This window comes from Protopterus annectens, chromosome 16.part0 (assembly GCF_019279795.1).
Source record: "Protopterus annectens isolate FY-2018-M chromosome 16.part0, PAN1.0, whole genome shotgun sequence".
In the NCBI taxonomy this organism is placed as follows: Eukaryota; Metazoa; Chordata; order Ceratodontiformes; family Protopteridae; genus Protopterus; species Protopterus annectens.
The window spans coordinates 287,134,102-287,159,632 of record NC_056750.1 but is presented as its reverse complement, the minus strand read 5'-3'; positions in this window follow the sequence as shown (position 1 = coordinate 287,159,632).

Here is a 25,531-nt window from a genome sequence, read left to right as displayed (position 1 = left end):
GGTCCTTGCATTCGACTAGGCTGCTTATTACAAACTTACGATCCAACTCTCGAGCTCCTCCTTCAACTCATAATGCATTATTGTATCCAAAAGCCGCAGATCTCATTTGCCGCCATTGCGAACAGCTCTTAAGCTACCAGTGGTTTCATGAGTGAAATACTTTTATTGATCTTTTCTTCTGTTTTATTATTCTACTTTTCCATATCCTCCTTCTAAGTTTTCTGTCTGAACTCCAGGCTCTTTCTTCAAAATCTCCTTACATAATTTTTCATAAGGATAGGGTTTCCTTACGAACTAACCCTTCCTTTTTACGTAAAGTGGCCTCTGAGAATAACATTAATCAATCCATCCATTTACCAGTTTTCTTTCCAATTTTTTCCAATAAAGGAGAATGCATGCTGCATCTTCTTGATTTGCACAGACAATTACATTTTTATCTTTACAGGCACCCAACATTATTGCAGCACAGGTTAAAGCTGCATTGTCTTAGGCCAAGAATACAGCTTCCATGGGACCCAACAATATTCCTGGCTGTGTTCTACATGAATTACAAAGTGAACTGGCACCACATCTGTGTGCTCTGTTCATTCACAACCTCACCTCAGGCTTTGTCCCTACCAAATGGCGCACTGCTATATTCATCCCTCTCCATAAAGGATGAGCGACTACAGACCCTGGAAATTATTGCCCCATCAGCCTGATGAGTTTGATATATAAGGCTATGGAGTGCATCATCATAGGCCTAATTAACAAGGATGTAGGGGAATCTCCAAACTCTAGATCCCACGCAATTTGGTTTGGTGAAAGGGAGATCATGCCTGCTCAACCTGGTTGACTTCTTTGAGTCAGTCACCAGAGCAGTGTATGAAGGTAAGGCAGTTCATACAGCCTACCTCGATCTGGCCAAGGCCTTTGATACCATTCCTCACTCAGGAATTATTGACAAACTCAGCAAACTAGGCATCAACCCCTATATCATTAGGTAGGCTGCAAATTGGCTCACAGATAGAACCCACAGTGTGAAAGCAGCAGACTCCAAGTCAGACTGCTGACCAGTCACGAGTGGAGTCCCACAGGGATCAGTCCTGGGTCCTCTCCTATTTGGCATCTACTTCTCAGAAGTCCAGGCCAACACGGAGAGACTCTGGTTGACCAAATTCACGGACGACTGCAAGCTGGGAGCCATTATTAGCTCCCCAAGTGATGCAGACATCCTACAGAAAGGCCTCACTGAGATCAGTGTCGAAACCATGGCCTTAAGCTTAATGCCAAAAAATGCGTAGTCATCCCCTTTGGGAAAAACTCAGTTCCCACTAATTACCACATCGATGGTAGCCCACTGAACACTGAAGGCGTTATAAGAGATCTGGGGACACAGGTTGACAGCATCCTCTCCTTCGATCACCACACTGCCACTGTGGTCAGAAAGTCCTTCTATGTGGCACATCTCATTACCAAGGGTTTTGCATCCAGGAAGAAAGAGGTCATCATTTCTCTCTACTCTTCCCTCATTAGACCAATCATAGAGTATAATGCCCCATTTGGCATGTACCTCACTAGACACTTGCAACAGTTGGAGAGGCCACAAAAGTACCTCACGAAGAGGATCCCAGGCCTTAAACACATGTCCTACATGGACAGACAAAAAACTCCAGCTATTCTCTGTCTCATATCGTCTACTAAGAGGCGATCTCTGCTTGACTTACAAAGCCATGTCTGACCCAGCTCTGTTAAAAATGCTACATCTAAAGAAATCCCAATCCCTCCGCACCACATGCTCCAGAGACCTCAACCGCATTACCACAATCAACAGAACATGCTGGAGGGACAGGTTCATAACCCAGAGACTACTCATGCTCTGGAATAGACTTCCCATACATGACAAGCAGAGCACCTCATTAGCCCTCTTCAGGCGAAATCTTAATGAGTGGATGCATAATAGAAAGATCTCCCCGGGATCACTCCAGTGGCTGTACTTGATAGAGACATTAGGAACTAACAATGGGTGGCACAATGCCAGGGCACTTGTATGGGCTAGGCTTGTAAAGGTCCCAGGGTCATTAGCCTAGTACACACCTATGAACCTATGAATAGGACAAGACAATTCAGAAAATCAGACCAACACTTTGTTTCCTTTTCTCCAAAGTGACTAGGTTATCCAGTATCCAAAGTCACTCTAGCAAATGGATAACAGACTGTATTTCCTGAATTTATTCTCAGAAAGGCATGATGTTATCTAAACCTCCCAAGGCTCATTCATCCAGCTCCATTTGTGCTGTAGCTACATGGTCCAATGCTCATACTTTTGTTACTCATTACAAATTGGATATTATTTTTAGAAACAGAGCCACCTTTAGTTCAGCAGTATTCTGGAATATCCTTCCATGGGGGCCACTCAAGATCAACGAAGCTGGGGACTCTGTCCCATACATTGAGGAAAAATGAAAAGGACAACATCAGATTTAAAAGTTATGTTCTTACCATAACTAGGCACCTGTATTGTCCATTTTCATCCTTCCTCAACTTCCCTCCCATCCATTCCCCATCCAAGTTCCTGGGGAGACTTATTGGACTGTATTGGAACATACAGCTCCAGGTTTGAGCCTTGTATTTCTATCAGACTATTCTTGTCTCTGTTTTTCTATGGGGATAGTGCAGAAAACTCAATCTGAGGCTTTGGCAATGTAATAGTGCATTATGGGTATAGGGAGGAGCTCAAAAGCTCAATCCTAAGTCTGGAATAAGAGGCTGAGTCAGATCTGAGGATCAGATCCGACCCATACATTGAGGAAGAATGAAAATAGACAACACAGATGCCTAGTTGTGGTAAGAACATAACTTTTAATTTCCTGCCAGAAAACAAACTATCTGGTCTATAAATCTTTAAAAAATACAAGACAATTCAGTGTAAAATAAGCCCCCACTCCTTAAAACGCACTCTAGATATATAGACCATTCCTTGACTAAAATAAACATATTGGAGGAACTTGTACTGACGTTCCTGAAAGGCCATTTTTCTTTTATATACTACAGTTCTGAAAGAAAATAATTAAAAAAAATTATATAAAATATACTTTTAATCATAAAAACACTGTGTGGAAGGGTTTTCCAAAGGGAATTTCTGTTTGACTAGAAGCTTTAGGCTGAATGTTGATCCAAAAGAGCCACAGAGAAGCTTCTGCATGAGGTGGCAAGAAAGTACTGAAGATTATTAGTCACTCTGACTATTTATATAACTCCCTCCAAAAAGGGCTCAGCCTATAAGTAGCCATGATGACAGTGTGGGAGGGAATGACAGCTTTTGGTATCCATCTGGTGTACTTTATTCTTGGCAGGATATAACCTATAGTTTACTGTAGCAGTAAGAATGATGAATATCTACCTATGAACTGATTCTTAGACAGGGAAAAAGTAGAATATTCATCTTTTCTGTTTCTAAATTACTGTAGGAAAAACAGGTCAGGTGTTTAAGAAATTAGTACAGAGCAGGATATGATAAGTTTTACAGAATTCTTAAATGTGAACTATAGTGAAGCAGCTAGTTGCAATGAAGTGTGTCTAGCAAGACGCTGGTTACCTGTTGAGGATACTTTCAACTTTTGTAATGAAATGGAATCTAGACTTTATTTTACTTCTCACTTTGCTGATGGAAACAGCATGACTGGGGTTAGGTGAAGGCAGATGTTAGCCTCTGGAAGGTCTTTCTCAGAAGTTGAATATCCTAGTGGCTACGGTTGCAGTCTTGCATCATGGGCATTAGGAAAAACACATTTATGAAAGAATGCACTTTCTGTCCCACTCATTTCTTTTTACTGCTTCTGCTGAATCATTGACCCAGTTTGCTTTTCGAATTCAACTGTTTTTTTTAACAGCTTTACTGAATTATCACTTAATTCATAGGCAAACATACTTTTATATAAAAGAAAACAAACAATATTAACATATTCCTATTTGCAAACATTATACATCACACATATTCTTTTATATATTTATCATCAATTTAGTATTGCATAAATTGCTTAATTTTATCTTCCTTTAAATGCCACTGCTTATCCAAAAACATTATTCTGCATGTATTTTCCCACAGTTTCCATTTTTTACTATGTAATTTGCTCCTGCTGTTTTCTAAATATACTACTTCCAGTTTTTTTTTATCTCAATTACAATATTCACTGCTTCAAATACAGTTGGTTTACACTTTGATTTCCATTTTCTAGTAATTGCTTTTTCAGCAGTCACCAGAATTAAACTTAACACAGCCTTACTATATCTGGACAGTTCAGATCCTATGTCCCAACTCAAAAAATAATTTCCTTAGTTACACCCATTTGCTTATCCAGTATTTCAACAGACTAGTCTGTAGGGGAATTTTTTAAGGTTTAGCAACTCATTACACTCCCAAAACAAATGTTCCCAGTTATATCTTTTTTTCCCCATCACACTTCTAACATATGTCATCTACCTGAGGAAACATTCTTTGGAGTCTGCTTGGGGTATAAAGTACCTCTACAAACACTTCCAAGGAAAAATCCTAAATTCTCTAGGTTTTGTTGCACATTTGGCAGTCATTATTGTGAATTGCTTACCCAGTCTATCTTCTCTATCTTTTCTAATCTCATCTGATTGATACATATAGCAGTATTTTATATGCCGTACTAATTAGCCCTTTTTTATCAGCATCTTCTGTTCCAGATTTGGTTAAAAACGCTACCAGAGTAGGTCTTTCACTTTGGATTCCACTATTCTTTTCTCTTTACCTGTACTCTGATATCAGTCCCTGATAACAAAGGCAGTCTCTAGCCTGCAGTCCATAAGTCTTCTTGGCTTTTTCCCATTTTATTATTTTTCACTCGGGATTTGCTGTCAGTACCTTGGTTTCTTTGCCAGTTTTCCCCAGTAAATTCCAGCCCCCTCTTGCCTATTCTCTGTATTCCTAATGGCAGTCTTCCCTAGCATCAAAATCTCCTTTCTCCATTAATGTGTTGACTTAGTTCTTAAAATACTTTCTGCTAATTTATGTATATAATATTCTGTGCAGCTGTTGTTATTCTCCTTAAGGATCTATATTCAATCTCCGTCTCTGTCCTTATTTCTTGAATTTCCTCCCTGCTTCATAATCATCCCTTAACACTTTGAATTATAGCTTTCTGCTTGTGTTATGTATATAACCCTAAACTGCATAGCTCTAAAATATCCGTTCAAATCAGTTAATCCTAATCCACTTTGTCCTAATGGAAGGATCAACTTATCCCACTGCACCCTTGCCCTTTTCTCCTCCCAGATAAAATCCTTCAACTCTTTATTAATTACTGTCCACAACTTCTCATCTGGTTGATAAAAATATGCCTTACCTGTATATAAAACTAAAGGGATTTAAAACATTTTCACTGCTTGTATCTTGCTATCCATAGCCATAAACAGGAACTTCCAGTTTCTCAGCTTTTTTGTATTCTCTTTTGTTTAGTCTCTTCCCAACATAAACTTAGCTGCCATACAGATTCCTTTTTAACTCATACTCCTCAATACATCATTTTATCATGTCCCTATAAATATGGGTATTGCTGGACCAATTCATGTGTGGTTACATAGTTTACAGCTGTAGCCTTTGTTGTATCTTCATTAATGTTCTATCCCAAAAACATGTGAAACTGTCTCAAGGTCTTCCACAACAATGAGATGTCCTTTTCTGTTTTTATCAGGTTCAAAATAATGTCATCTGCAAATAAAGACAACGTTTCTTGATTACCATACCAGTTATATCCTCAGATTTCTGAGTCTGTTGTTTTCTTTGGCAGTTACTCTAAATATAAAGCAAATAAGAAAGGAGAAAGAAGACACACCTGCCAGATTCCTCTCTTTAGACACAACTTGTCATAAAGCAACCCTCTTACTTTAATTTTTTACTTTCACTCCCTCATATATCCTTGTAATTAACCTTATTATTGTGTCAGGGAATGCAAATGCTTCTATCGCCCTACTCATAAAATACCAACTTACTCTGTTGAATGCTTTCTCTGCATCATGACCCACCAACAACATCGGTATTTTCTTACACTCAACTTCCTTCTAGATCATCATCGTTCTATTAATGTTGTCAAATGTTTGTCTCCCTTCCACAAAACCACATTGATCCATATATATATAAATTTTGGCAACACCTTTGCCTTTCTTTTAGCTGTTATAGACATAAACACTTGATAATCCATGGTTTAAAATTGAAATGGGCCTATATGAAGCTGGGTGTTGGTGCATCCTCACCTTTTAAAATACTGTTAAGCAAAATCTTTCAGATCTTTATCATTTTCTAGCTTCCAAATTTCCACAGGAATACTATCTATTCCTGGAGACTTTCCTGCACGTTTAAAGAACGTTACCATTTTTATCTCATCTCCTCCTATCTTAACTGTTAATTGTTGAGTCACATCTACCTCTAACAGTGGCATATTTAAGTCTTCCATAAATATTTCCATTTGTGCTCTTTCTTAATTTCTACATTTCTCTCATGTATACAAATTTTCAAAACATTTCCAAAATATCTCCGATACCTCTACAAGATCTCTGGTTATTTTTCTTGTTCTAGGATCCTTAAGTTTGGCAATAACTCATTCCACTTTCTGTTGCTTAAGTCATTGTGCTAAAGGTTTTTGTGCTGTAGAGTCATTATCAAAGAACAGTTGCTAAACAGCAATCTTTCTAAACTTTTGCATATTATCCAGATACTCCCTTATTTTCTCTCTAGCACTCTGCAGTTACACCTCTTTATATTCTGTGAGATTCCCCTTATTCTGCCATAGTTTAAACTTTGTCATCTCCTCTAAACAATTCATGTTACTTCTTAATCATATCTCTTTTTCTTTTATTTCTACCCTATTCTTAAACTACACTTTCATTTTGTCCACCTCACTTGTTAGAAACTTCAGAAAAAATCTCTATCTTTCTGATAACTCTAGAATAATTTCCACTACCCATTCCTTAACTTCCTGTCTTTTTAGCAGGTAGGTAGAGAAGTGCCAATGTCTCATTTATACTTGATTACTCTGCATTTTTATCTTTGTTATTATTGGCGCATGATCTGAAATAGCTATTGAATATGTATTGAAGCTTTCAATTAAATGCATCTATTCCTGTGAAATTTAATTTCTTTCTAGTTTAGCCCAGTTATTGTACCTTGGGGAATAATATGTAAATTCTCAGAGTTCCTAGTACTAAATTCATGTCTTCCATACCAAATATTTTTATTAATTTCTGCAGAAATTTACCTTCTTGTTATATTTTCCCTTCTAGGTCCCCAGATATATCCTGACTGTTGTGTATTAGATTCCCTTCCCCATCTATAAGTAATGTTCCTTGCTGAAAGCTGATTATTTCTTCCCTAATTTTATTAAGTTCCATAATAGCAGTTTTAAGTGGAATATAAATACATGCCAGTGCAATCCTCCTTTCTTGCTAGTAGCCCTTTACTACTACAGCTCTACCATTATTATATTTTTCCCCTCTTCTATCATTATTGGAGAGCTCTTCTAGAAATTAATGATAAATAATAAAAGCATTTCTTTGTACCTGATACTCTGCTGAATATTCCTCCTGAAATCCTTTCTTTATCAACTTCACATTCTTATTTCTTTCCAAGTGTGTCTCCTGTAGCATTGCTGTTTGTGTTCTGCATTTCTTAATATAATTCAGTACTCTTTCCTTTTTGTCTATACCTGTGAGGCTTTTCACAATCCAACGTAATATGTTTATTGTAGCTGTTATGATAAGAAATTATTATTTCCACCTATTATATATGACAACTTTTTAAAAATGTGTATTTCCAGCTTTTGTGTTACATGCACCCACCAATGTTTGGCTGGTTGATCTTTTATACAGTTGTTTCTTGCCATCTGTATTTGAACCTGTCATATTTTATAAGACTTTGTGTTTTAATGAAAACCCTCAAAAAACACCCAGAACATCCCCATAATATATTAAAATACACACAAAACTATGTACAACTTCAAATAATGAAGTGTAACTCTCTTGATAAGAACAGTTGTCCCAAATTGACAGTTGCACACACAGGCAAAACCTAACCTAAAGTTAGTTATCCATGCTAAGACATGTTGCAGCCTCTGCTCCTACTTACAGTAATTGCTATCTATTCTTGTCTTATATTTATTCCTCTTCCAAATGTAAAAAACAGGTCTTATATTTTCAAAAAAAAAACATTAACTTTTAGCTGTAAAAAGTGCTCTAGTTTTTATTGCAGCTTATTTCCACGGAAACCTAAGAATAAAATGTAAATCTGTCCTTGACTACAGACTTTTCAAACCAAACATTTATTTGCTATAGGAAACCTTTTTATAACATTCAGTGTTCACATATTTACGTGCTTACACAAAAAAAATATTAGATTATGCCAGTGGCCTTAATCTAGACATTCACCTGTGCAAAAGTAAGAGAAAACATATCAACTCTACATATTTATTTATTTGACATTTGGTAACCAGGAAAGTCCAGCTGGGTAAAAGATTACCCATTTTCAGTGGAGGTCTGGGGAGAAAAGCTCCACAACGTTTTTAAAGGTATAAGCAAATACTTGAAAAACAGAAACATTAAGAAGTAAAATACTAGAACTACAACTTTATTAATATAGTTTGACAATACAAAGTACCATATAGTAGTAGAGCAGATAAGCCAAGATGATTCTTTTGGATAGACAAAGAAGGAGACAGAAAAAGCAGATATTGTAGTTGAAGGTTTACTGAAGGAAAGGCTTGGATGGTGGGAAACAGGAGGATTAGTAAGTTGGGTCAAGAGTAGTACTGTAACATGTGAATAGGGAAGAGTACTAAGATGGTATGGAGCATGAGCAAATTCAGGAGTTGCCCAGATGTTGTTTTAGGTGAGATTTAAGGTATATCAGTGAAGTATCCATCTGATTGATGCTGGAATACTATTCTAGGTCTTGGCAACACAGTGTGAATACAGACTAACACCACTCAACCTTTGAGGTTTATGAATAGATAGGAGATACTTGTGAGAATAACGCATGTCCCAAAGTGGAAGATAATGTTGAGGTAGGGAAGAGGTGGTTTGAGAAACTGAGAAATTGTACAGTATTTTGTGTGTTAATAATAAATTATTAAATGTAAGCAGGTGGGGGAGTTTGAGCCAATGTAAGGTTTTGAGTGCAGAGGAGTGGTATGATTTGAGGGGTTGACAAGTAGAAAATTTAGCTATTTTATTATAGCATTGACTGAGTTTTACTTTAAGGGAAGAGTGAAACTTAGTTAGAATAGGGGAAGCATATAGAAGGGATGGTAAGAGATAAGTCACAATCGAAGTCAAATCAAACGTTATTGTCATTTAGACTCCACAAGGGTAGCCTAAATTAAATTGTGTGCATCAAGCTCAATATTGAGATGACAGTTGCACATATACAAATTATGTATAGCACATGCAACATACATAACATCAACTTTAAGTTAGACTGTTATTTTACTACATACTACTATAAATTACTATGTCTACAGTCTTTAGCAGCTGAGTGATTTTTGCACAGTTATTTATTGCATACTTATTTTCTGATATGTTAGAATGGTTAGCAGGTAAATATTGCACTTGATTGACATTGTAAACAGATAACTATGAGCGTGCATCTCATAATTTCTGTTGCACCATAATAGATAATGGTTTGACTGACACAAGACCTTGTCAATGACTAACATTCCTGAGATTGTTTCCAGAGTTCAAGAACCTAATTGCCTGTGGGAAGAAACTGTTCCTGAACCTGGTTGTTTTACAGCTCATGCTGCAGTATTGTCTGCTAGATGACAAGCTTGTAAACAGACCATAGGTAGGGTGTGTAGGATCACTGTCTATTTTTGTGGCCCTGTTGTAGCAATGTGTCATTTATAGACAATGTGTTGCTGGGAAGTTGGAGCATGTTATTCTCTCAGTGGCCTTCACCACCCTCTGTAGGGCTTTTTGATTTGCAACTGAGCAGCACCCATACCACACCATGAAGTGATGCTTTCTATGGCACATCTGCAGAAGATGATAAGGATGGAGGGTAGTAAATTAGCTTTCCTTAACCTCCGCAGAAAATGCAGGCATTGGTGTATTTTCTTCACTATCTGACTGGTGTTTAGTGACCAGTCCTCCGCAATGTGGACTCCCAGGAATTTTGTGCTACTTACTATTTCCACCCTGTCTCCATTAATCATGAGTGAACAGTAACAATGGCAACAACCACCACGAAGTAAAGTCCAAGGATTAATCACTAAACAGCATAAAACAACATAAAATCAGAGCAGCAACAATGATGTGAAAGCTCTTTCAGGCTAATGCCCTTCTTCAGACAATTAACTAAAAAATCTAGCAGTTTAAATAGTAAATAACAACCAATTAAAATCAGTAATTGATCCACCTTTTCTTTAGGGCTGGCTTAAGGGGAATGACATAATTCAGTCCTGGGAATCTATGTGCTGTTAACTCTGTAATCCACCTTGCTTCCTGATATTCATTCACCAGGTACCCCCCCCCCAAAAAAAAAAACTCTTGTGTATGCTCTGTATTACTGAAAACCTAAAATCATGCCCTGGAAACTGATGAATGTGTTGATATAAGGCATTATGCTCATTATGTAGCCTTATTGCAGACAAATGGTTTAATATTCTACTTTTTAACATACAATGTGTCTTCCCTACATAAAATCCTGCACATAATCTACAGGTAGCTAAATATATCATGTTCATAGTCTTGCAACTAGCATATGTATGGAAGTGATACACTCTATTAGTAATGGAGTATGCGAATGTGGTATCTATATTTATGTGAGGACATGCCTTACAGGTACCACAGAGTGTGGTTCCTTTAAATCTAGATTTAACCTGAATATTTTTATTACCTTCATGACATAATATTTTTTTTAGGTTCTTATTCCTTCTAAAACCAAACATTGGTTATTCCCCTATAACTTTCTTTATCTTTTCATCTGTAAGAAGAATTTTCCAATTTTTCCTCACTATATCACATACCCCATGTATAGTGTTGCTGTTAGTAAACATCAGTCTTATTTTATTATCCTGTCATGTAGAATTGTTGTTCATAACGTTTTCCTCTCGGTCACGTGTTAACCATGGCCGCATCTTGTCCTTCCTTTGACTTACTCTTTTCTGGACTATTCCATCTACTTTGTGTTGTTTATATCCTCTCTCAGTAGAATTGTGTTTTAGATTTTCCAATTCCATCTCAAACATGTCCTCATCTATACATAATCTTGACACCCTGCCCAACTGTCCTACCACTATGTTGTCAAAGGTGAATCTTGGGTGCATGCTGTCATATATTAATAAATTGTTTTTCCAGCAATCTTTTCTATAGAGTGTAGTTTTAAAACCATCTTCATTTTGTATAACTCTTACATCTAAAAACTCCAACTGAATCCTGGATGATTTCATGGAAAATCTTAAAAAAGATGTGGTGGATTCTAAGTATTCTATAAAGGCTACAAGTTCTCGCTGTTCACCATCCCACAACAGGAAGATGTCATCCACAAAGCTTTTATAAAAACAAATGTTATTGAACCAACCATATTTTCCTAAGACATGATGTAGCTCCCAAAATGCCATGATTAAATTGGCATATGTGTTGGCACAAGGGGTGTCCATGGCAACCCCTTGTACCTGGCGATAATGCTTGTTTTGACAAAACAAAAACATTACACTCCAAAATAAGTTTAAGCATCTCTAAAATAAGTCTATTCTTGTTAGTATCAAATGTACACAAATCAGAAATGAATCTAGACAAAGCTGTTAAACCACACTCATTGCTGATTGCAGTAAAGAGATTATTTACATCTAATGTTACCATTATATAAGTTTTCCTTACTTCTGTTCGCCTGATAAACTCACCTAGACTCATTAAAAAGTCACCTGTATCTTTTAAAATATGTGTAACTTGTGTTAATACTGACCTCAAAGTACATTCTACCCAAATTGAGATGTTTTCTGTCATCCACCCCCTGCCTAATACTATTAGACTTAATGTTTTTTTTTCATGTCTTTGTGTATTTTGGGTAAGGCCTTAAAATAGGAATAACATGATTTTCTATATTCAAGAACTTATATAAGTCCATGTCCATCAATCCTTCATCTTTCAAGACTTCTAAACATTTTCTAATTCTAGAAATAACATTATTAACAACAATTGGTGATATTTGCATGAAGGTTGTTGTATCCATTAACATTTCACTTAATTTAGTGTAGTAAAAATCTCTTTTCATTATAACTACTGCTCCTCCTTTATCAACAGATTTAATAATGATTTGTGTATTGTGTTGTATGGAAGTTAATGCTTCCCTCTGTGTTAGTGTTAGGTTAAGGAACTTGTTATTATAATTACCCTGTAGATAACCTCCAATTTCCTGTTCACATACTTTGATAAAAGTATTCATGGTAGAATTAAATAAAGGGGCAAATGTACTAGATTGTCTTAAAGTTACTTGTCGGTTAGTATTTTCATTCCCAAACATGTGCGTTAGCATAACATTCCTGCCAGACATCATTAAGTCCAATGCAACATCACTAAAATTGCTGTTACTAGGAACAAAAGTAAGCCCTTTGTTCAACACATACCTTTCAGTTTCAGATAGGACATAGTCAGATAAATTATATACAATATTAACATCATCATCAGTCACTGAGAAGTCCTTCTGTTTTTTGCTTCTCTCATATCTTGCTGCGATCTCCTCCATTCATTTTTCTTCTTGGTGGGAGCTGGTAAAAAAGAAAAAGAAAGCTGACTGTTCTCTGCTATGCAAACAGTTTTGGGTCTCGCCGCTAGTTGTATGGAGCCCTCCCCATCTCTAAAGTGTCTGTAGATTCTGTATTGGTATTCCTTGTGGTTAATGCATTAACAACTGGACCAATGTCTCTCCTTGAGTTCTGGTTGTTTTCTGTTGTTACATCAGGGCTGATGTCCTCCATTCTAGCTAAAACAACAGCCGTGGTGGCTGCTGTTTGGTTTCCGCTGTCTTTCTGGTTGACACTGAGTTCATCTGGTTGGTTGATCACCTCAGTGTGCCATTGCACTTCACTGGGAGGTTCCCTATTGGTTCTAAAGCTGTTACGTCTCAGTTTCTGATAGGATGAATAGCTTTCTTCTTTCTGAGCCAAGTCAAGGGCTCGATTTTCTGTATTGTTGTAGTTTTCTCATGGCCAGATAAATATCCAACCTGTTGAGAAGTCATTAAAGTCTCTAGTTAACTTTCTTGTTTTGGTTTGCTGAAGTTTACTATCCAAAACAGTTAGTGAGCAAAACACTTCATCCATTCTATTGGTGTAAACTTCTTCACTATATTCTTTGTCAACCGTTTTTGTAATTCATTAATTTCTTCTATCAAAGTTTTCTCTTGTGGTGCAAAAAAATCTATTAGCAACCACATATATGCATAGCCTGTCTCTATATTTATTTGTTGCCATTTTGCCATAATTTCTGGGTAAGCATCCTCTTGTGTGGGCATGCACAATACCCTCATACCTCTTGGAACCAGACCAAACTTTAAACAAGTTTCAAAATGATAACGCTGCCACTACAGCCATTTTAATTTGCTCACTTTGTTCACTAAAGTATTCAATAACTCTCCACAAATCAATGAATTCTTTGTACTTATTACTGGCTCAGACTGTTGTATCATTGTAGATTGTAAATCCAATTCTAATAAAGGATTACCATCAGAAAAATGAGTGGAGAGTGAGCTGAATGGCTTCTCCTGAAGTCTATTATGATCTCCTTGGTTTTGGTGACATTGAGATCAAGGTTGTACCTAACACACCAGTCAGTCAGTAGATTCACTTCTTCACTTTATGCTCCTTCATCTTCATTACTGTTGAGGCCCACGAATGTGGTGTCATCTGCAAACTTGATGATGTGATTGGTATTAAATCTGGCTATACAGTTGTGCGTAAGTATGGTAAACAATAGTGGACTCAACAAATATCACTGGGGTACTCCTGTGTTAATTGTGGTGTTTCTTGATGAATTCTTGCCCCCACATTCCTTTTGTGGTCTTTCGATCAAAAACTATAGTATCCAGTTGCACATGTGGTTACTGATGCCTAGATGGACAAGCTTCTTGATTAGTTGTTGAGGGATAACTGTGTTGAATGCTGAAATAAAGTCAGTAAACAGCATCCTTATGTAACTGTCCTTATTCTCCAAGTGTGCCATTACGAGATGTGGTGAAACCGAGATGGCATCTGCGTGGAGTGAATGGCACAATATGCAAACTAGTGGGTCAAGTACAGCTGGTAGTTTTGCTCTCAGGTGCTTTTTGACCAGTCTTTCAAAACTTTTCATGACAGTGGATGTAAGGGGGTACTGGTCTGTAATCATTCAAGCTTGAGGGAGTTGCTTTCTTTGTCAGTAGTATTATGTTTGTATTTTTGAAGCATTTGGGTACTTTTCCTTGGACAAGGTGATAAGTGATAATTGTTAAGTGGTAGCAAGAGTTAATTTTTTGGAGTTGGTGATGAATTTTTTTTAGCCCCTATACAACATGCCCAGTTTTTGATGGGTCTTTTTTATGTTATTAATATGCAAGTCAAACTTAAGATTGTCATCAGTTGTTACACCTAATAGGTTGGTGTGTGAAACGTCAGTTACAGTATTGTTAAGTAAGTAAGTTTGGGAGTATTGTTAAGTGAAGTAATTGTAAATTTGGAGCTATCAATGGTAAGTTGTTTAGATAAGAATAATAGAAGTTTTTTTTTTAAGATTGAGTAGGAGATGCTTGTTGGTGAACCAAGACTCAATGGAATCAAATGCATCTTGAGTTATTTTTTGAAGCTGGGTAAGATTGCTAGAGTAGATTAAAGTAGAATCATCAGCATATCAAACAAGGGTTGCTTACTTAGAGGAAGCATGAAGATGATTAATAAAAATGTTGAAGAGGAGTGGACCCAGAAATGTACCTTGTGGTACCCCAGTGCTGACTGGTAAATAGGAGCAAAACTGGAATGCAGTTTAACTGATTGATATCTGTTAGAGAGAGAACTGGTGAAACATTGTAAGGTAGTTTCAGTTAAGCTAAGAAAGGATAGTTGGCACAAGAGGTTGAGTTGGAGAGAGAGACAGTGTCAAAAGCTTTAGATAGATCCAGAAATAGAGATGAGACAAAGTTACCTGTATCTTGAGCTTTGTTGAATATGTCATTGAAGGATAATAGAGCAGTGGTAGTACAATGTGCAGGTCTGAATCCATGTTGAGTAGGAGAAAAAAGTTTATTGTCAAGTAAGTATTGAAGAAATTGTTGATGCATTTTTTTCTAAAATTTTGGATAGAGGAGAAAGTATAGCAATATTTATTTATTTATTTATTTTATTTTCAGTTTGATTACTGGGGAAGTCCACTGGGCCTGAAAATGCTCGTTTTCAGTGGAGGCCCGGGGAGAAAAGCTCTATAAGCAATACAGTAAGGGTTACATAATTATAAAGGCATAATACATATACAATATCCATACAGTAAGGAAATGCAAATGCATAAAAAGTACAGCATACAACACAGTTAACAGATATTAGAGAACACAGTTTACAGGTGTTAGCATTCAGAGCAAGCACTGATCAACTGTCTTTATAATAAAAGATCTAAGTTTCTTGCGTTATTATACTAATAGAGGGGAGAAGTTTACATGCAGTTATTCAAATTAAGTAAGGTATATACTTGATGTGCAGTCAATAGAAGTAATTTGCTATTTACATTGTATACATACTTGGAATCAAGTGAGAGATTGCTTAATCAGTTACTGAGAGCTTAAGTCTGTTGTAGGAGAATAGAAATATGAAATATGGGTTAGAGGGAGGTTAGAGCAAGGAGTATGAAGAACTCCTTGGGGAATTCCCTTGAATTTAGGTAGGGTGTAAGCAGGAACATTTCCATTTGGATGACAAGTATGAGAAAAGCTGGGTTTTGAAGGTTTCTGAGTTTGGTATAGCCCTAAGTGAAGGAGGGAGAGAATTCCATTTCTTGCCTAGTGAGAAAGAGAGGAGAAGCTGGCCAGCAGGTCATTTGGGTTTGTGGATAGAAATTAAATTTTGGTGTTCATATCTCAGAGATCTATTAGTGATGTATGGGGGAAGGATGTTTGTTACGACTGGGCATTTATCTGGGTGAAATATTAGTTTGTGAGCAGTGGTTAGTTGTAGGAAGTCAAGGTGGTTAGAGAGTTCTAGCCAGTTCAGAGATTGTAGGATAAGTCAATGATGAGTGGAGTTTTTGGATTTGGTGGCAAATTTAGAGATCTTATTATAGCAATTTTCAAGTTTGGAGGTGATGGAAGAAGTCAGATTTGTTTGAAGAGGGGCTCCATATACTAAGGATGGTAGAAGGTAGGTAGTTGCCAAGGTATGCCTTGTGGAATTGGAGAGAAAGAGGTTATTCTTATAGAGCATACCTCATTTTTGGTGGGTTTTCTTTATGTTTTGTTGAATGTGGATATCGAACTTAAGGTGCTCGCCTATGGTAATACCAAGAAGTTTTGCAAAAGGGACCACTTCTATAGCTGAGTTGGTTTGGCTAAGGACTTTGAAAGCATTTTTGTCATAAGAGAAAGCCCTGGAGGGAGGAAAAGTAGTATTTTTATTTATTTGAGTTGAGAGAGGGGTGGTTTTGGTGCATCCAGTTTTCAGTGGTTGAAAATGCAGTTTGGGTTTTAGTCGGTAGTTCAGGAAGGTTGGAGGCAGCGCAGACTAAAGTTGAGTCATCTGCATATTGGATAACTGTAGTGTTAGGGATGGCTGTGTGAAGGTTATTAATGAAGATGTTGAAAAGCAGGGGTCCGAGGATGGACCCCTGAGGTACACCGGTGGGGGATGGTAAGAAGGAAGAGGTGGAGTTCTTCCATTTGACTGCTTGAGATCTGTCTGATAGGTACCTGGAGAACCAGGATAAAGTATTTGGGGAGAGATGAAGATTGGAGAGATGATAGAGAAGGTGATTGTGGGAAATGGTGTCAAATGCTTTAGAGAGATCTAGGAGTACTGTGGATACTAGGAGTCTGGAATCTCAGGCTTGATTGACTGTTTCTAGGAAGGAGAGTAGGCCGGTTATGATGCTATGGCCAGGGTGGAAGCCATGTTGGGTGGGTGTAAGGAGTTCGTTCTGGGTCAAGAAAGGCATAAGTTGGTGGTGGACACATTTTTCTAGAATTTTGGAGATTGGAGAGAGTAGGGCAATAGGGCGGAAATTAGAAATATTGGTGTTTTTGCCTCCTTTGTGAAGAGGAAGAATGTAGGCTGAACGCCAGAGTTTGGGTACATATGATTCTTTTAAGGATCTATTTATTAAGATGCTGATTGGGAGTGCAATACCATCAGCGGTGCATTTGAGGAAGGTGGAGGGTATGTTGTCAGGAGCATTGGAGCATGGCTTTAGTTTGGATATGAGCCTTTTTATAATATTGGTTGAGACTGGTTTGAGCTTGAATATGAGGGGAAAGTTATTAGGGTTGTTGGGCAGTGAAGAATGAGGGATAAGTGGATTGTTGTTTGGGAAAGTTTTGGTTAGGTTAGCTATGATTTCTGTAAAGAATGAGTTGAAATGTGAGCTTAGTTCATTGTCAGTTATACTTGGGTCAGGGCAGGGATTATTCCTGGAGCCTGGATAGAGAAGGGAATTAACTGATTTCCAGAATTGTTTAGGGTTTTTATTATTGTTGGACTGAAGCTTATTGTAGTAGTTTTTTTTGTCTATGGTGATTAGTTTTCTTACTCAGTTGCAGAGTTGGGTGTATTGGAGCAAGGTAATAGGCATTTTATTCTTCTGGTAAAGCTTCCAGGATTTGTCCCTCTGGTGCATGATTTGATTTGTTTCTTTGGACAGCCAAGGAGCAGTATTAGCTTTGATCCTTTTGTTTCTTAGAGGGGCAAGGGAGTTAAGAGTGTTTAGGAAGGCAGAGTTGAAATGTTCTAAAGCTTTGTCAAGGGGAAGAGTATTTAGGATTTGCCAATTCATTTCTTTGAAAATATTTATAGGTTCATAGGTTGGTACTAGGCTACCAGCCCTAGGGCCTATACAAGCCTAGCCATAACAATTCCCTGGCTATTTCTTCCCACACTATTTGCTTCCCTGGACCCCTATCTAGCAGGGCGACTGACGTGATCCCCGGGGTAAATTTCCTTTCTCCCATCCAATTATCAAGGTTCCTTTTGAGAAAGTTATGGGGTTAAAGTTACTAAGTTTGCGAGTGGGAATGTAATGGTGCTGATATGGGGTGGAGGTAGCTGAGTGATGAATGAAAGTAGGGAGATGGTCACTAAAGGTGTCTGGGATAGTACCAGAGTGATTTATTTTGTTTGGATGGGTGACAAGGATCCAGTCTAAGATGGATCCTGGGGGGTGAATTTTGTTATGATGGGTGATTGAGTGGATTACTTGGGTGAAGTTGTAGAGGTTAATGGATAGGGAGGGAGAGGGAGGGTTGATTTTATTCCAGTCGATATTAACGTCACCTAGAATGCAAGTTTCATACTTGATTTCAGTTGAGGTCCAATGAAGAATATCTTCAAGGGTAGAGATGTTGTCACCTGGGGAGATATATTAGGAAATAATGCAGATATTCTTATGTTTATTCATTCATAGGAGACTGACTGTTAGTTCAGTATTTTTGAATTGTGGAGTTGGAATTTGAAGTTGGATTAAGGAAAGAAGGTTAGAGTAGACTAGAGCAGAGCCGCCACCTTTTTTATTTAATCGGTCATTTCTGAGTATATGGAAACCAGGAGGTAAGATTTTGGAGTCAACGATATGGGGTTTTAGCCAGGTTTCAGAGATGGCTAAGATGTCAGGTTGGATGTGGCTAATCCAAGCTTGTAATTGGTGTACTTTGTTGTTAAGGCTCTATGGGTTGATTGTGAAGAACTTAAGAGTGTTGTGGGAGAAGGCAGAAGAAGAAGGAGATGGGGGGAATGGGTTGTTTGTAGTGGGACAAGAAGGGGGTGGGGGGAAGGAGTTGTTTGTAGTGGGACAAGGGCCAGGGTTGGGATGAATATCTCCAGCTAAGGCTAGGACATTACACGAGATAACTTTTAGCCTTTTGGGTTTATATAGTAGGAAGGTGGTTGGAGCTAGCAGTGGTTTAGGAGTAAAAGTTTTAGTTGTGGTGGATAAGTGTTTGGGATAGGGTTTGGTGAAATAAGAGAAGGGGAGATAGAGTGGAAATGAGTGCATGAATGTGGTTGCAGGTGGGTGTATGGGATAGTTTGAGTAGAAGGTAGGCATGTGGATGCTTTGGAAGAGTAAGAACTAGCATAGTAAAGTGGAATTAGAAGTACAAGAAGGGAACAAGGGGCCCGGAGGGTATAGAGGATTGGGGAGGGCATGTCTAGACCAGGTGTGTATTGAAGGGAGTAGTTTAGAGGAAACGAACTGGCTATTGGAGAGGAGAGGTATGGAAGGAGATAGGGTTATATTTGTTTACAAGGAGGAGAGGAGGAGACTATGAGTGGAGAAGGGGTCTATATTAGCTAACCGAACGCTTACGTAATCGAATCCCACGTCACCGAACTATATTAAACGAATCGTCATTAACTTGAACAGCTATAACAACGAAAATGTTGAAATTGAAATGATTTAGTTTGCCAAACATGTTCTGTTTACATTCGCGTGTCTACATAATAGTGCATACCTGAAATTATAATGTATATGTACTAATCAAAGCAATAAAGGTGACATAATATATGACATATATTATATTTAGCTATATATAACATTGTATAAGATATAAAGAAAAGTTCAAGCCTTTATTACATTCATTTGTGAGATAAGACAAGTATAAAAGTTCGAGAGACGTGCTTATGCGTGTTTTGCACATGCGCTAAACTGCAACATGGCTAACGAAATACTGCATACACCCGGAGTCCAGGGAAATGTCTATGATACGGTAAAAATCGCAGAAAGGCAGGGACATTCTAAATATCGATGGGTATCTGTTTAATCTAGAGAAAACAGTAAAGGAGAAACACTATTGGTGTTGTAAACTTAAAGTTAAAGACAAGTGTAAAGGTAGGGTAATTACTCGAATATACATTGAAGGAGAAGTCCTGTTAAAATCTACGGGACATCACCATCCCCCAGATGTTACTGAAGTCGAGAAATATATAGCCTGTGACAATCTAAAGCAGAGTGCTAGAGTGTGTAGGGACACCGCTTCTTTAGTGGTTGACAACGTAATAGCAAGCACGTCTGTTGAAACAATATTATCCTTGCCATCACGTAGATCCATGTTACAAGTTAATAGGGTGAGAAGTACGAATATCAAAAGTTATACAAAACTGTGTACAACCTTAGCTACCGTTGATCCAAGTAGCTGCAACCTCAAAGAAGGTACTTTTTTGCAGAAACGAAAACTTGATGTCCATAACAATCTGCATGTCTTCTTGTTTTCTACCCTTGAGAATCTACGAGATTTGAGTGAATCTAGAATGTGGTTAATGGATGGAGTGTTCTTCACTAAACCATGTTTATGTAGACAGCTATACAGCGTACATGCTTAAGTGACGGTAGGAGAAAACACTAAGTGTCTTCCACTGGTGTTCTGCCTGATGTCTAAAAAGTGTTTCAGGTCATATAACTTCATGTGGGACTGTCTATTTGAGCACTTAAACGATGCTAAGCTACATGTTAGCGTACAATTCATTCTATCAGATTTTGAGCTTGCAGCTAGTAAAAGCGTTAAATATAACTTCACTAACGTTACCAATAAAGGCTGTTGTTCCACTTTGCCCAAACCATATGGCATAAAGTGTAGGTTTAGCAACATTATATGGTAAATGTGTATCATTCCAGCTTAATGTAAAGAAACTAATAGCTCTTGCATTTCTGAACGTAGATGAAGTTATTCCTGCTTTCCAAAATCTTTCAAAATCATTCCCTACTTCAGGTAAGGAGTTAGTACAGTATTTCTCTGATGTGTTTGTTCTTGGACGACATTGTAAACAGCAGACCCGACTTACTAATGTAGACAGGTTTCCACCAATGTTCTCCGTACAGTTTTGGAATGTTTCAGATCTAAACAAGTTATGTTTACCCCGGACGCAGAATCATGTGGAGGGGTGGCATAGAAGAATTCGCTGTCTACTGGGTAGGAGAATATGTGATATCCCATGTGTGTTATCTGTATTGGTCAGGGAGCAAAACAAGGTGAATGAGACAAGGGTTAGGTTGTTGTCTGCAGTACCACCTTCGTCTAAAAAGAGAAAAACTATGGAGCGCTGCGACAGGTTAGAAACTATTATAAAACATAAGGCTACCTACACGCAAGATGACTTCCTATGATCTGTGGCTATGTTATTGAAGGTGTAGTGCAAAACCATTATTTTTCAGTTGGGTATGTTTCAAGTGTTGGATGTTACTGTGCAGAATGATTGTATTAAAATTTGCAATGTGTATTGTAGGATTTCTTATGATGATTTGTGTTACGTTTCTCATTGTGTAGTACGTTTAGGGACTTAGTTTGTCACGCAATGTGTTGAGTAGCTAGGAAGGTATTAGTTTGTTACGTGCATAGTTTTCTTTCAGGCACTGGGTACTTCGGTGTTGGCCAAACAAAATGTTTCAACCATATGATTTTCAGCATTTTAGCGTTTCAGTTATGTACGTTTTCGTTGCATATAGTTCGGTGACGTGAGATTCGATTACGTAAGCATTCGGTTAGCTAATACAGACCCGTGGAGAAGTATAGGGGATAGTGGAGTGTATTAGTGGGAGGAGTAAGAGGGGGTGGGGTAATGAGGAGAGAACTATGATTAGTTAATTGTGCTGAGTGGGAGGAGTATGGGAAGAATAAATGTAGGCGTGCTGGGGTCGGGTGGGAATAGGGGGCAGGGAGAGGAGCAGAGTGAGCCCGCAGGGCGAACAGAGCGGGTAGAGACAAATGATGGAAACAGTTCAAGAAGAGCACTCAGTAAAAATGCAGACTACTGATGGTAAGTCATGGTATGGGTAAGTATAGAGGTGAGGAAAACAATAGTTGCAATTGTAAGAGGACAGTTGGGTGGTTATAGTAAAAGTAAGAGGAAAAATGAGATTATGCCAAGAGTAAGTGTTGGAAGCAGAAAATGAAAATAGTTATATTATAAACTGTAGGACAGGCTTATAAGGTAGGACTGGATACTGGTGCCACCTAGTGGACAGATATTATATTGCAGCAAAGGTTCCTTCTGGGAAAAGGCTAGACAGGGATTAGGGAAGGCAATATATTCAGCTAAAGGGGTAAGAATAAAAGTGAGAAAGGAATACTGGTTACTATATAGAGGGTAGGGGGGAGTGAGGCTGCTGGCTGTCCTGGCTATGAAGCGTTCTTTAAACCACTTGGAAGTATTAGATTACTAACGTATGCTTTTATTGCCAGGCTTAGTTAATATCATACTTTCTTGCTTCTTTTTCTGAGGGTACAGGGATATGAAGGCAGTAGGATGAGACTGCAGGTAGCTTGAATGGGTCCTTAGTCGTCAGGTAGGCAGATACTTATGTCTTGGTTCAGGAATAGCAAGTTGGGGAGCTGGGAACTTTTTAGGAGAGAGAGAAAAATATAGAGGCAGGAAATTAACAGGCAACACTTAGTATATAAGTACAGACAATATATCCTGAGCAGTTAAAGAAAAACATCAGTTCAGTCACTCAGCAAACATAGATACCATGGGATAACATTGCAAGCTAGATATACCTTTGTCTAAGTTAGTTAGGTGCATGTATTTAAACAGAAGTAGTGCTGGAAAAACTCTAGAAGACACAATTACATGTTCACAATAAGTTCAGACTAACCAGAAAGTACAATAGTATTACTGTGGTTCCATTATGCAGATAGTAATTAGAACATAGTAAGGATATCTCAAAGAACAGCTATGCTAGGTATAACACATACTTGACTAAAATGGCATAAAGTATGGCATAGTTAGAGTAAACAGCTATTTCCTGTTCTTAGTATAAGTACACAAATGTATGAGAATCGTCCAAGTAAAACAGGTCAAGGTGACTACAACGTTTTAAAAATAAGCACCAAAGCTAAACCGCATAGCAAAGAGCACCACTCCTAATCACTTTACTGCCATGTAATTTCCAGTTATTTATACAATTAGATAGGAATGGTACTTGCATTTGTTACCCACGCACAGCGCTTTGAATATGAGCCATTCACTGGCTATGTGAGCGGCTAAATGATTATTCAGTAATTTAAAAACTAAACTAGGGTTAAAATAGAAGGTTCTCTGCTAGCAATCCAACACATAATTAGTTTGATCCCTGTGTGTGTATGCAAATTAGGAATTCGAGGTGGAGAAAGCAACGTTCAAGCCGTTTCAATAGAAATAGCATGAATATAAGGGTAGATGAGAAACTGCTATGACCCAAGCGTTTGTGTAGGGAAGGCTACTTACACTCGCTATGCGTGTCAAATTTAAGAGTCTTCAGGACGGTCCCTTTGTAACCATGCATTTGTTATATAGGTAAATTGCATCTGCACAGTTTAAGCAGCCAAATTACAGAGCCGCTAGGCGTTTATGCGATGTAAGGCTGATTACGTTAGTATTTCACCGCAGACCACTCGGTAAAGTGCTTCTGCACTGTTTAAAACAATCAAGTTACAGAATTTCTGGGCATTTATGCCCTTTACTAGCTGATGTTTGGTTGAATATGTTACTGTCATTGCCGCTGAGCTCTCGCTACACAGTAGGGGAAGCCGAGAGCAGCTCCACGTGGGAACTCAACTACAGATAGGCGTTCAGGTATAGTTAACCCAGTACAAATAAATGTCAACAGCAAGGAAGGAAATACAACTAAAAACACAAGGTAATGTATTCAAAGATAACCATCAGCATTTTCATAGATAAAGGCAGCAAATCACTTAAATCCAGAGGTTCAGAGACGCTGGGGGCAAGAATGGACAGCAGCCAGGTGGTAAATCAGGATTTTAAAGATGGCGCCACGAGGGGCTGAGGGAATTTAAGGGATGGAAGAGGATACGAGGTGGATAGGGCTGGAGAGTAAGGTGAAAGCAAGTGACATAGGTGGGGCTAAGAAGCTAAAGTTCGGAGATCAAGTGATGTGTTATTGTAAAAGGCATAAGGGAGATACTTGGAGGGAAATTAGAGACTGGGAGGTGTAGGACAGGGGAAAGATATAGGTGGGATGGGGAGTAGGCAATGTAACTAGAGAATGAACACTAAGCACTTGGATACCAAAGGAGTCAGAGACAAATGATGGAAACAGTTCAAGAAGAGCAATCAGTAAAAATGCAGACTACTGATGGTAAGTCACGGTATGGGTAAGTATAGAGGTGAGGAAAACAATAGTTGCAATTGTAAGAGGACAGTTGGGTGGTTATAGTAAAAGTAAGAGGAAAATTGAGATTATGCCAAGAGTAAGTGTTGGAAGCAGAAAATGAAAATAGTTATATTATAAACTGTAGGACAGGCTTATAAGGTAAGACTGGATACTGGTGATACCTAGTGGACAGATATTATATTTCAGCAAAGATTCCTTCTGGGAAAAGGCTAGACAGGGATTAGGGAAGGCAATATATTCAGCTAAAGGGGTAAGAATAAAGGTGAGAAAGGAATACTGGTTACCATATAGAGGGTATGGGGAAGTGAGGCTGCTGGCTGTCCTGGCTATGAAGCGTTCTTTAAACCACTTGGAAGTATTAGATTACTAACGTATGTTTTTATTGCCAGGCTTAGTTAATAACATACTTTCTTGCTTCCTTTTCTGAGAGGGTACAGGGATATGAAGACAGTAGGATGAGACTGCAGGTAGCTTGAATGGGTCCTTAGTCATCAGGTAGGCAGGTACTTATGTCCTAGTTCAGGAATAGCAAGTTGGGGAGCTAGGAATTTCTTGCTTCCTTTTCTGAGAGGATACAGGGATATGAAGGCAGGAGGATGAGACTGCAGGTAGCTTAAATGGGTCCTTAGTCATCAGGTAGGCAGGTACTTATGTCCTGGTTCAGGAATAGCAAGTTGGGGAGCTGGGAATTCCAGAGGTTGAGACATGCTGGGGGCAAAAACAGACAGCAGCCAGGGGCTAAATCAGTTAGAGATATCTGTGGAAGTGCCAGCTTTATGGAGAGGAAGGATGATGAGATTTTTCCCCAGGAAAGGGACATAGGCTTCCTTAGTAGATCTGTTAATGAGTATAAAAATTGGGTAGGCTATTTAGTCAGCTGCCATTTTAAATATTCATTAGGAAGATTATCAGCAGGGGGAACAAGGTTTGAGTTTGCTCAATAAAGACTTAATAAAAGATATGGGGACTGGTTGTAGGGAAAACTTGGAGAGACAGCTAGTAGGAGGATGACAGAAAGTAGCAGGTGTGGCTGAGAAGTAATGGAAGCAGTGCTTTTAAAGAAATAAGAGTTAAACTGAGGTACCATATCAGAAGAGGTAATGTCTCTGGAGGGTTGTGGGGAAGAATTAATTTGAGGGTGTAAAATTTTATTCATTGATTGCCAGAATTTCTTTGGATTACTTTTGTGTTGATCTTGTGGATTTGAGTA